Source organism: Triticum urartu, chromosome 6 (genome assembly GCF_003073215.2).
Source record: "Triticum urartu cultivar G1812 chromosome 6, Tu2.1, whole genome shotgun sequence".
Lineage (NCBI taxonomy): Eukaryota > Viridiplantae > Streptophyta > Magnoliopsida > Poales > Poaceae > Triticum > Triticum urartu.
Window position 1 is genome coordinate 206729042 of NC_053027.1, and position 10110 is coordinate 206739151.

The window sequence follows — 10110 nt, forward strand, 5'->3', positions numbered from 1 at the left end:
GGTGTGATTGTATGTTGTCCTACGGACTAAAACCCTCTGGTTTATATAGACACCGGAGGGAGCTAGGGTAACACAAGGTCGGTTACAAAGGAGGAGATATACATATCCGTATTGCCTAGCTTGCCTTCCACGCCAAGTAGAGTCCCATCCGGACACGAGACGAAGTCTTCAATCTTTTATCTTCATAGTCCAACAGTCCGGCCGAAGGATATAATCCGGCTATCCGGATACCCCCTAATCCAGGACTCGCTTAGTAGCCCCCGAACCAGGCTTCAATGACGATGAGTCCGGCGCATAGTGTTGTCTTCGACATTGCAAGGCGGGTTCTTCTCCATATTTCAAACGTTTGTGAAGTAGTGTCCGGTCCCATAAATGTTTGGACCTCTTGGCTTCTGTGCCCAATAAGGGCTATCTCCCACGCGTCGAATGAATACGAGGTGCCAGGGCATTTTTACATTCGCCCCCCTAGCCAGATAAATAAATTGTCTATTAAAAGGATGGGGATTTTCAGATCTGATCCATACCATCCTCCCCCAGCGAGAATCCATCAGAGCGCGCTTCAGAAAGATCCATTCCAGCATGGCCGACCTCCGCAGCTCCTCCTCCTGCCCCGTAGCCCTAAGCCCGGTGATTGGGAGAGGTGTTCAGTCCCACACAGTCGATTAATCGAATTGCAGACTAAGGGATTTCTCCCTCCAGCATGCATGGTTCCCGTTCGAGCCGGGCTTGCCACCTACAATGGCGGGGAGCAAGCGGAGAGCTTTCCCAGTCCCTCTATGGGGGAGTGGGTCTGCCTTGTTCCTTATTTATTGAGGGGACTCAGATCTCCAATTCATCCGTTCCTCCGCGGGCTCCTGGAGTTCTACGGTCTCCAATTGCACAATTTCACCCCTGCCTCCATTCTACACATCGCCGACTATGTTGCTCTCAGCGAGTTGTTCCTGGGCTACGAGGCTCATTTCGAGCTGTGGAAAAGGCTATTTTGCCTCGTCCCTCGCACACAGAGGGGGTCACTTTATCAAGTGGGCGGAGCTGAAATATGGCGCGTCGCTGGAACCGGATACCTGTCCGGTACCCCGAAGAAGTCGTCCGAAGAATGGCCTTCGGAATGGTTTTATATGGAGGACGTTCCCCTTCTGGACCCTGTTCGGCGGGGTCTTCCTGAATTCAACAATGCTCCTCTGAAGAAATGCCGAAGTTGGCGCCCACAGAGCCCCCAGGAGGAAGACAATGGAGAAGTCCTTTACCTGATGAACCGGATTAAAGCACTGGCTCAATCAGGATTGACAGTAATCGAAGTTATGTCGATTTGCATAATGCGGGGAGTGCAACCACTCCAATATCATGGGCATCCCTTGTGGTGTTTTAACGGGGCGGATGATGCCACCTGCTGCGGGCGTAAGGGTCCGGACAATGCTGCCGCTTTAGCAAAAATTCTGTCTGAATTGTTCAAGGGAGAGGAAGAGGAGTTCATCCGTATCAAGCCACGAGATGGATTCTCCATGTACAATCCTCCAAGCTGTGTATGTTATATCCCCTTACTCCCATTATTCCCGCATTCTTTGTCGTAAGTATTCACCTTGCCATTTTGCGGCAGGAACTGCGAAAAGCCATAAAGGAGGTCAGCAGCCCCTCTCCACAGCCGGAGGACCCTGACTGGGCCCTCGACTCCGGACTTGAAGAAGATCCGGTCATATTCGTGGAGCTGATAGACCGGCAGTTCTATCAGCTAAGCTGCGATGATGCCATGGTGGCCATTACGGCCGACTATCCCGGACTGCTTCCTGCATCGCACGTAAGAAAAACCAAAAATCCCAACTCCAAAAACTAGGATCCCCTTTTAGACACTTCACCTACCATATACATATGGCGTTTTTACAGGGAAGGCATTCGGGACGCTCGGCCGAACCCGCAGCAACTCGCCCACAAGAGGCATCGAGGCTGGGCAGGCCAAAAAGGAAGGCGGTCAGGATGGAGACGCCAGCGCAAAGGAATAACAGAAACCCCGCTCCGTGGTTGTCGTCTTTCTCGAAATGTAATGACACCCATGTTTCTTTGATGGAAAAAACGCTCGCCGGAATATGTCCGACGATGTTGCTAATCATGCTTCCACCAGTCGGGTGCCAGGACCGGACATAGAGGCGGATGCCGATATGGGGCGGGCGCAGGATATCCTCCTACAGAGGATGCTGATAGATTATCTGCCACAAATTCAGAAGTGGAAAGCGCCATGAATCATAGGCGCCGCCGGGACATACTCCGTGACGCTTGTTTCTCACCAGAGGCATTTGATGCCTTCAATTTTGGAGAGGCGTACCTCCGTGCTGCTCAAGATGGTCTAGCCAGAGCCACTGATCAGTATGTAAGGGATGTACGGGTAAGTAAATCTGACAATCATATGTATCAGTAGCCCCTGAGACTTGAAACAGTTAGCGGAACTGATTTAAGGATCATCTTTATTGTGCAGGTTCTTATAGAGAAGAATACTCGGGCTGTCACAGGAGCTGGAGGAATGCAAGGCCCAACTGCGGCCGCTGTTGCCGCATTGAAGGAACCGAAAAAGTCCCGCTGGTAACATTTAAAGAATGATGGTTACCATATAGTGCGGCGTGGCTGCAGATCTAACAATAGATGTTGTAGATGAATCCGGAGGACCAGCATGTCGTGCAACAGCTACAGGCAGGAGAACGCGTGCTGACTAAGGTCAGGCAGGAGAAAAACAATCTCCAAGACGCCAATACCAAGCTGAGCATGGAACTAAAAGACGTTCGAGCCCAGCTTGCCGACTCCAAGAAGGAGAATAAGCGGCTTCGACGTAGCATTTTCAGTAAGTGCTTGAACGAATCCTTTTGAAGGAGTTCGGTGAAGAAGCCAACTAACAGTGTTATGTCTGTAGGTATGCTGACGGGTCGTCCCGTGGAGGAAATGCCCGGGTCTGCGGGTGATCTTCTATCCGAGCTCTCACAACTGCACGAACAAGTTCGGCAGGTGATGCAAGGTATTGCCCAGGCCTTATGGCCTTCTGTCTCCTTGCCAGAAGGCATTGCAGATTTTACGGAGAAGCTCAAGGGAGCACGGCGGCGCTTCCGATTATGGAAGATATCGGCCTGTTGGATGGGCAAGTAGAGTTAGCCGCAAAGTATTCCCAACAGGATTGTAGGCTAGACCGCCTGTTGGATGGTATAGAAGAGGAATTTAGTCAGTCTGCATGACTATGTAATTAAAGTGACATGTATAATGCCTTCTAGCCGGATTGTAAATCATTTGTCATGGCGGACCTTTTCGCTTCAACCATGGGACCCGATAGTCTGGAGTGTATCCAAATACCCGCTCAGTTATATAAGAACCGGGGTATGCGTGGAGACCAGGCGTAGGGGTCATTAGTGCTTGAACCGACAAGTGCCCAACTAGTTATGTTATATTACATGGGTAGTAAGAAACATCTTCCAGGGAGAATAGTTTCGTTAAGGGTTCCTTTCCCTAGGTACGCATGCCCTAAAGTGCATGTCCGGACTGCGATAGGAAACGTAGGAAAAAACATCTGGGGGAACATATGGAAAATAAATAAAAATCATCTGTTGTTCACCGACCGAATATTCCCTTTAGAACGCTAGCTTGCGGCTTCTCCCAGTCTGAGGTACACATCTGGCTGACCCGGCAGTAATAATCGCAGAGGTGCTCCCCTTATGCCCTAGCCGAATTAACGGGAACGTAGAGCATAAATACAAGAGCCAGGCAACCCAGCTTGGCCAAAACTTAAGTCATATCGAGTATAACACATGTGCGGGGCATGAGGCCCAGATAAATAATTAAGCTTCTGTGAAAGAAGCCCCCAGGTATGATGAGCGCGGCTAGCGCATCTATAATGTGCGCGCGAGGCACAAGTTGGCCCTTGAAGGCCTAGAGAAAGAATAAAAGAAAGAAAGAAAGAAAAACAAGATAGATAATGTATATGCAAAAAATGGACAGAGGAAGGAGATGAACATAGAGTTCGGTGCTAGGCATAGAATCTTCGGAGCCTGGACGCGTTCCATGGGTTTGGCTCGAGTCGATTAGTCGATGCATCCGCAGACGGTATGCTCCACCGGTCAGAACTTGGGATCTTCCCATTTGGGCTCGAGCTTGTTCTTTTTCTTATCCGGCAGGCGTAGAACTAGTTCGCCAACGTTATAAGTTTTGGCCCGTACTTCTCTGCTTTGGTATCTGCGAGCCTGTTGCTGGTAAAATGCGGAACGGGCTTTTTCCACGTCGCGCTCCTCCTCCAGGGTGTCCAGACTGTCCTGCCGATTGAGCTCGGCTTCTCTTTCTTCGTACATGCGCACTCGAGGTGAGTCATGAATTATGTCACAGGGCAGGACTGCCTCTGCGCCGTACACCATAAAGAAGGGTGTATATCCGGTACTATGATTCGGCATGGTCTGCAGCCCCCAGAGTACAAAGTCGAGCTCCTCTACCCAATGCGTGTTAGACTCCGTTAAGGACCGCACTAATCTGGGTTTAATGCCGCTCATTATAAGACCGTTTGCTCGCTCAACTTGGCCGTTGGTTTGTGGGTGATAGACTGAAGCATAATCGAGCTTGATGCCCATTTTGCTGCACCAGAGTTTTACCTCATCGGCCGTGAAGTTCGTGCCGTTGTTAGTGATGATGCTATAGGGGACGCCATAACGGTGTACGAACCCAGATATGAAGTCTATCACCGGTCCAGATTCGGCTGTTTTAACATGTTTGGCTTCTATCCATTTGGTGAATTTATCCACCATGAGCAGTAAGTATTTTTTTCTTGTGGGTTCCCCCTTTAAGGGGTCCAACCATGTCAAGCCCCCAGACCGCGAAGGGCCACGTAATGGGGATTGTTTGGAGGGCGGTGGGTGGCATGTGGCTTTGATTTGCAAAAAGCTGGCAACCGGCGCAGCGTTGGACCAAGTCCTGTGCATCTGCCCGGGTCGTCGGCCAATAGAATCCTGTACGGAAGGCCTTGCTTACAAGAGCCCAGACTGCGGCGTGGTGGCCACCGAGTCCGGCGTGAATTTCTGCCAAAAGGTTCCGCCCTTCCTCCTCGGAGATGCATCTTTGAAGGACTCCAGTAGTGCTTTTTTTATACAATTCTCCCTCATGGACCCTGTAGGCCTTAGATCGCTGCACTATGCAGCATGCCTCATTTTGGTCCTGTGGAAGTTCCTGCCTAGTTAGGTAGGCCAGGAATGGTTCTATCCACAGGGCTATGATGGCCATTATTACGTGGGCTGAAGGTCTTATTTCGGTGGCAGAGCCTCCGATTATGTCAGAGTGTTCGGTATCGAGTGTTGTGGCCGGGTCCGGACTAATATTGCCGGTGTCCCCCTCCCATACCATGGATGGCTTAAACAACCTCTCTAAAAAGATGTTGGGGGGACCGCATCGCGTTTTGCACCGATGCGGGCGAGGATATCCGCCGCCTGATTGTTTTCTCGAGCCACATGGTGAAATTCGAGCCCCTCGAACCAAGCTGACATCTTTAGGATGGCGTTACAGTAGGCCGCCATCTTCGGATCCTTGGCATCAAAGTCTCCATTTATTTGGGATATTGCGAGGTTCGAATCCCCATGCACCTCCAGGCGCTGAATGCCCATGGAAACTGCCATCCGAAGACCTGTAACAAGGCTTCGTATTCGGCTGCATTGTTGGAGTCTGTGTACAGTATCTGCAGTACGTATCAAACTGTATCTCTGGTTGGGGACGTCAGGACGATGCCAGCCCCCAGTCCAGCCAGTATTTTGGAGTCGTCGAAGTGCATAATCCAATTGGAGTATGCGTCATACTCTTTAGGGAGTTCGGCTTCCGTCCATTCGGCGACAAAGTCGGCCAATACTTGTGATTTAATGGCTTGCCGGGGTTTGTATGTTATGTCGAACGGGAGGAGCTCAATGGCCCATTTGGCAATCCGGCCCGTGGCGTTGCAGTTGTTTATAATATCATTGAGTGGCACCTCCGAGGCTACTGTAATTGAACACTCTTGAAAGTAGTGTCGCAGTTTCCGGGATGCCATGAATACCATATAGGCTATCTTTTGATAATGTGGGTACTGTGATTTGCATGGAGTGAGGACAGTGGATACATAATATACCGGCTTTTGAAGAGGGAATTTGTGTCCGTCCGCTTCTCGTTCGACGATGAGCACTACGCTTACAACTTGATGAGTTGCCGCGATGTATAATAGCATTGGTTCGCCGATGTTTGGCGCGGCCAGGATTGGGTTGGTTGCCAGTATGGCTTTTATTTCTTATAATCCGGTTGTGGCAGCGTCTGTCCACTCGAAGTGTTTGGTGCGCTGAAGGAGGCGATAAAGGGGTAATTCCTTTTCTCCTAAGCGGGAGATAAAGCGGCTTAGAACCGCCACACATCCAGGTAACTTCTGGATTTGTTTGAGGTCTGTTGGGGTAGCCAACTGTGACAAAGCTCGGATTTTGGCCGGATTAGCTTCAATACCTCTACTGGAGACAATGAAACCCAAGAGCTTTCCGGCTGGTATGCCGAAAACGCATTTTTCCGGATTGAACTTGATGTTGTATGTTCGGAGGTTGTCGAATGTGAGCCTCAAGTCGTCTATCAGAGAGTTGACGTGTTTAGTTTTGACGACCACATCATCTACGTATGCCTCTACTATTTTCCCGATTTGTTTCTCCAGACATGTCTGAATCATGCGCTGATATGTTGTGCCGGCATTTTTGAGCCCAAAAAGCATTGTGTTGAAACAGAAGGGACCGTATGGTGTGATGAATGCCGTTGCGGCTTGGTCGGACTCCGCCATCTTGATTTGGTAGTAACCGAAGTATGCATCGAGGAAACACAATGACTCATGTCCTATGGTAGCATCAATAATTTGATCAATGCGAGGGAGGGGGAAGGGATCCTTTGGGCAAGCTTTATTGAGGTCCTTGAAATCGACACAAAGGCGCCAGGATTTATCCTTCTTTGGTACCATCACCAGGTTTGCTAGCCAGTCAGGGTGTTTTATTTCTCTGATGAATCCGGCCTCCAATAACTTGGCTAGTTCCTCTCCCATTGCCTGTCTCTTAGGTTCGGAGAAACACCGAAGAGCCTGCTTGACCGGCTTGAATCCCTTTAGGATATTGAGGCTATGCTCGGCCAGCCTGCGTGGGATTCCTGGCATGTCTGAGGGATGCCAGGCGAATATGTCCCAATTCGCGCGCAGAAACTCTCGTAGTGCGGCGTCCACGGCGGGGTTTAACTGTGCCCCGATGGAGGCTGTTTTTGTAGGGTCCGTTGGGTGGACTTGGAATTTGACTATTTCATCCACTGGTTTAAAAGAGGTGGACTTGGATCTCTTGTCGAGTACCACGTCGTCCCTGTCCACCGTGGAGCGTAGCATGGTTAATTCCTCGGCCGAGAGGGCTTCGGATAATGCCTCGAGGGCCAGTGCGGCTGTTTTGTTTTCGGCGCGGAGTGCTATGTCTGGATCACTAGCGAGAGTGATGATTCCGTTGGGCCCGGGCATTTTGAGCTTCATGTACCCATAATGGGGTACAGCTTGGAATATCGTGAACGCCTCACGTCCTAAAAGGGCGTGGTATCCACTGCTGAACGGGGCCACTTGAAATGTGATTTCTTCGGACCTATAGTTCTCTGGCGTACCGAATACCACATCTAGTGTGATTTTCCAAGCGCATCGTGCTTCCCGACTGCGTATGATTCCTCTGAAGGTTGTGCTACTTTTCTCAATGCGGTTCCAGTCTATTTCCATTTTTTGAAGAGTTTCCTCATAGATGAGGTTTAATCCGCTGCCGCCGTCCATGAGTACTTTGGTGAGTCAAAAGCCGTCCATGATTGGACTGAGGACCAGTGCGGCTGGTGCTTTGGCTGTTCGGAATTTAGGTTCGTCACTGGCTTTGATGGTAATAGCCGTGTCACTCCATGGATTTATTGCTGCTACGTGGCAAATTTCGGCAATGCTGCGGAGTGTTCGCTTGCGCCTATTATTTGACGCGAAGGTATCAAAGACTGTTAAAACCGTATTGTTATCCATGGGATGGTTCTCTGCGGTATTTGGGATAAGAAGATCCTCACCACTTTTGGCCACCTGCCGGAGTATCCAACATGCTCTAAGGCTGTGGGTTGGTATTGTATCCGCTGTGCTATGAATTTTGCAGGGTCCGTTAAGCCATCCCTCCAATACGGTTCCGTGCCCTGTAGAGGGTTTTTGTTTCTTTGTAATGAACTCGAGTGTCTTATGATAGTGCACCCTTTACCTCGGACTGGGTGCATATTCGGAGCCGGATTATCCCAAAATTTCATTTCGGTTTTCCAGGCACTTTCCATCACACAGTACTTTCGTACTATGGACGCCAAGTCGGCGAAGCGTGATATGTCATGGCGACTTATGGCGTTAAGGATTCCCTTGTCCGTGCAATTATTGCGGAAAAGTGAGACTGCATCTTCCTCGCGGCAGTCCTTAACCTTGTTCATCACAAGGAGGAATATGGCCCAATAATGATGTACTGTTTCATGGGGCTCTTGCCTGATGTGGGTAAGATCGTTTATGTCTGGGTGGGTGGGTGGATTTGAGTCCGGACCCCTACCCAATCTGAGACCCAGGGGCCGAGGGGTGTCCGATCTTGGAAGTTCGGATTCCGGTATGTTGCCCGATGGGTCTGGCCCGCTACCTGACTCTAGGTTTAGGGTTTGGGTGATGTCCTCCCGTAAACGGGTATCCGGCTCGGAGAGCTCAGGAATTCGGACGTAGTTAGTCCTCAAGATAGAGGAAGAATCGCCGCATTGTTCCTCCACCACCGCAACATGATGGGTGACCGGTGGAGAGTTAATCTCCCTTCGATCGGGTTTAAGCCCAATCCGATCATAGTCCGTAGCGACTCCCAAGGCGGTGATGCGATCCAAGAGTTCGTTTAGGGAAGAGAGCTCCATTGGATCCTTCTGCTCGGCGAATTCCGAACCGACATGGAGGCTGTTTTTGATGACCCGAGAAGTCATCGTCGGTGCAGCGGCCAAACAGGCGGTCATGAAGAAACTGCCTAGCCGGAGAGTTTGGCCGACAGCCAGAGCTCCCCCGGCGGTAATGTTGTTTTTAACAACGAGATGAGGCATCCTTCCTTACGGCGACGTCACAGAGGAACTCTCAATGAAAGCACCAATGTCGGTGTCAAAACCGGCGGATCTCGGGTAGAGGGTCCCGAACTGTGCGTCTAAGGCGGATGGTAACAGGAGGTAGGGGACACGATGTTTTACCTAGGTTCGGGCCCTCTTGATGAAGGTAAAACCCTACGTCCTGCTTGATTTATTCTTGATGATATGAGTATTACAAGAGTTGATCTACCACAAGATTGGAGAGGCTAAACCCTAGAAGCTAGCTTATGGTATGATTATATGTTGTCCTACGGACTAAAACCCTCTGGTTTATATAGACACCGGAGGGAGATAGGGTTACACAAGGTCGGTTACAAAGGAGGACATATACATATCCGTATTGCCTAGCTTGCCTTCCACGCCAAGTAGAGTCCCATCCGGACACGAGACGAAGTCTTCAATCTTGTATCTTCATAGTCCAACAGTCCGGCCGAAGCATATAATCCGGCTGTCCGGATACCCCCTAATCGAGGACTACCTCACCCGCCTTGCAAACGCCGACCCCTCCGTAGGTGGGAGTTCAACCCGGAAGGACCGTGAACTATTCAGCACTTCCTCGGCATGATGCTCGAAGAGATGTACAAATTGTTCTTCGGACCACAAATAAAGTGTCCGGACACCACCGAGGATGCGGGTCTGAGCTGTAATCACCCAGATACCCAAGTAAGTAATCCTGTGGCCGAACACGCTGTCTTTTTTTTATCATAACGTCATTCTAAAAAGTCGCTCTTTGACCAGGACTGGGTATACTGGGCGAAGATGATCAGGTGTTCGGCCCCCCTTCCCGAAGGCTCAGCAAATCCAGTACTAGCTAGAATGCTCGAGCCGGTGCCTTATCAGGCGCCCTCAGGGGAAGATAAAGGGGGGAATAAAGAGGCTGAAAGCAGGCCTCAGTCACTATTCATCCAAACCGGGGGAATTAGCGCCTCCGTGGAGGAGAATAACCAGGGAGAAGAATCTGAAACTCCC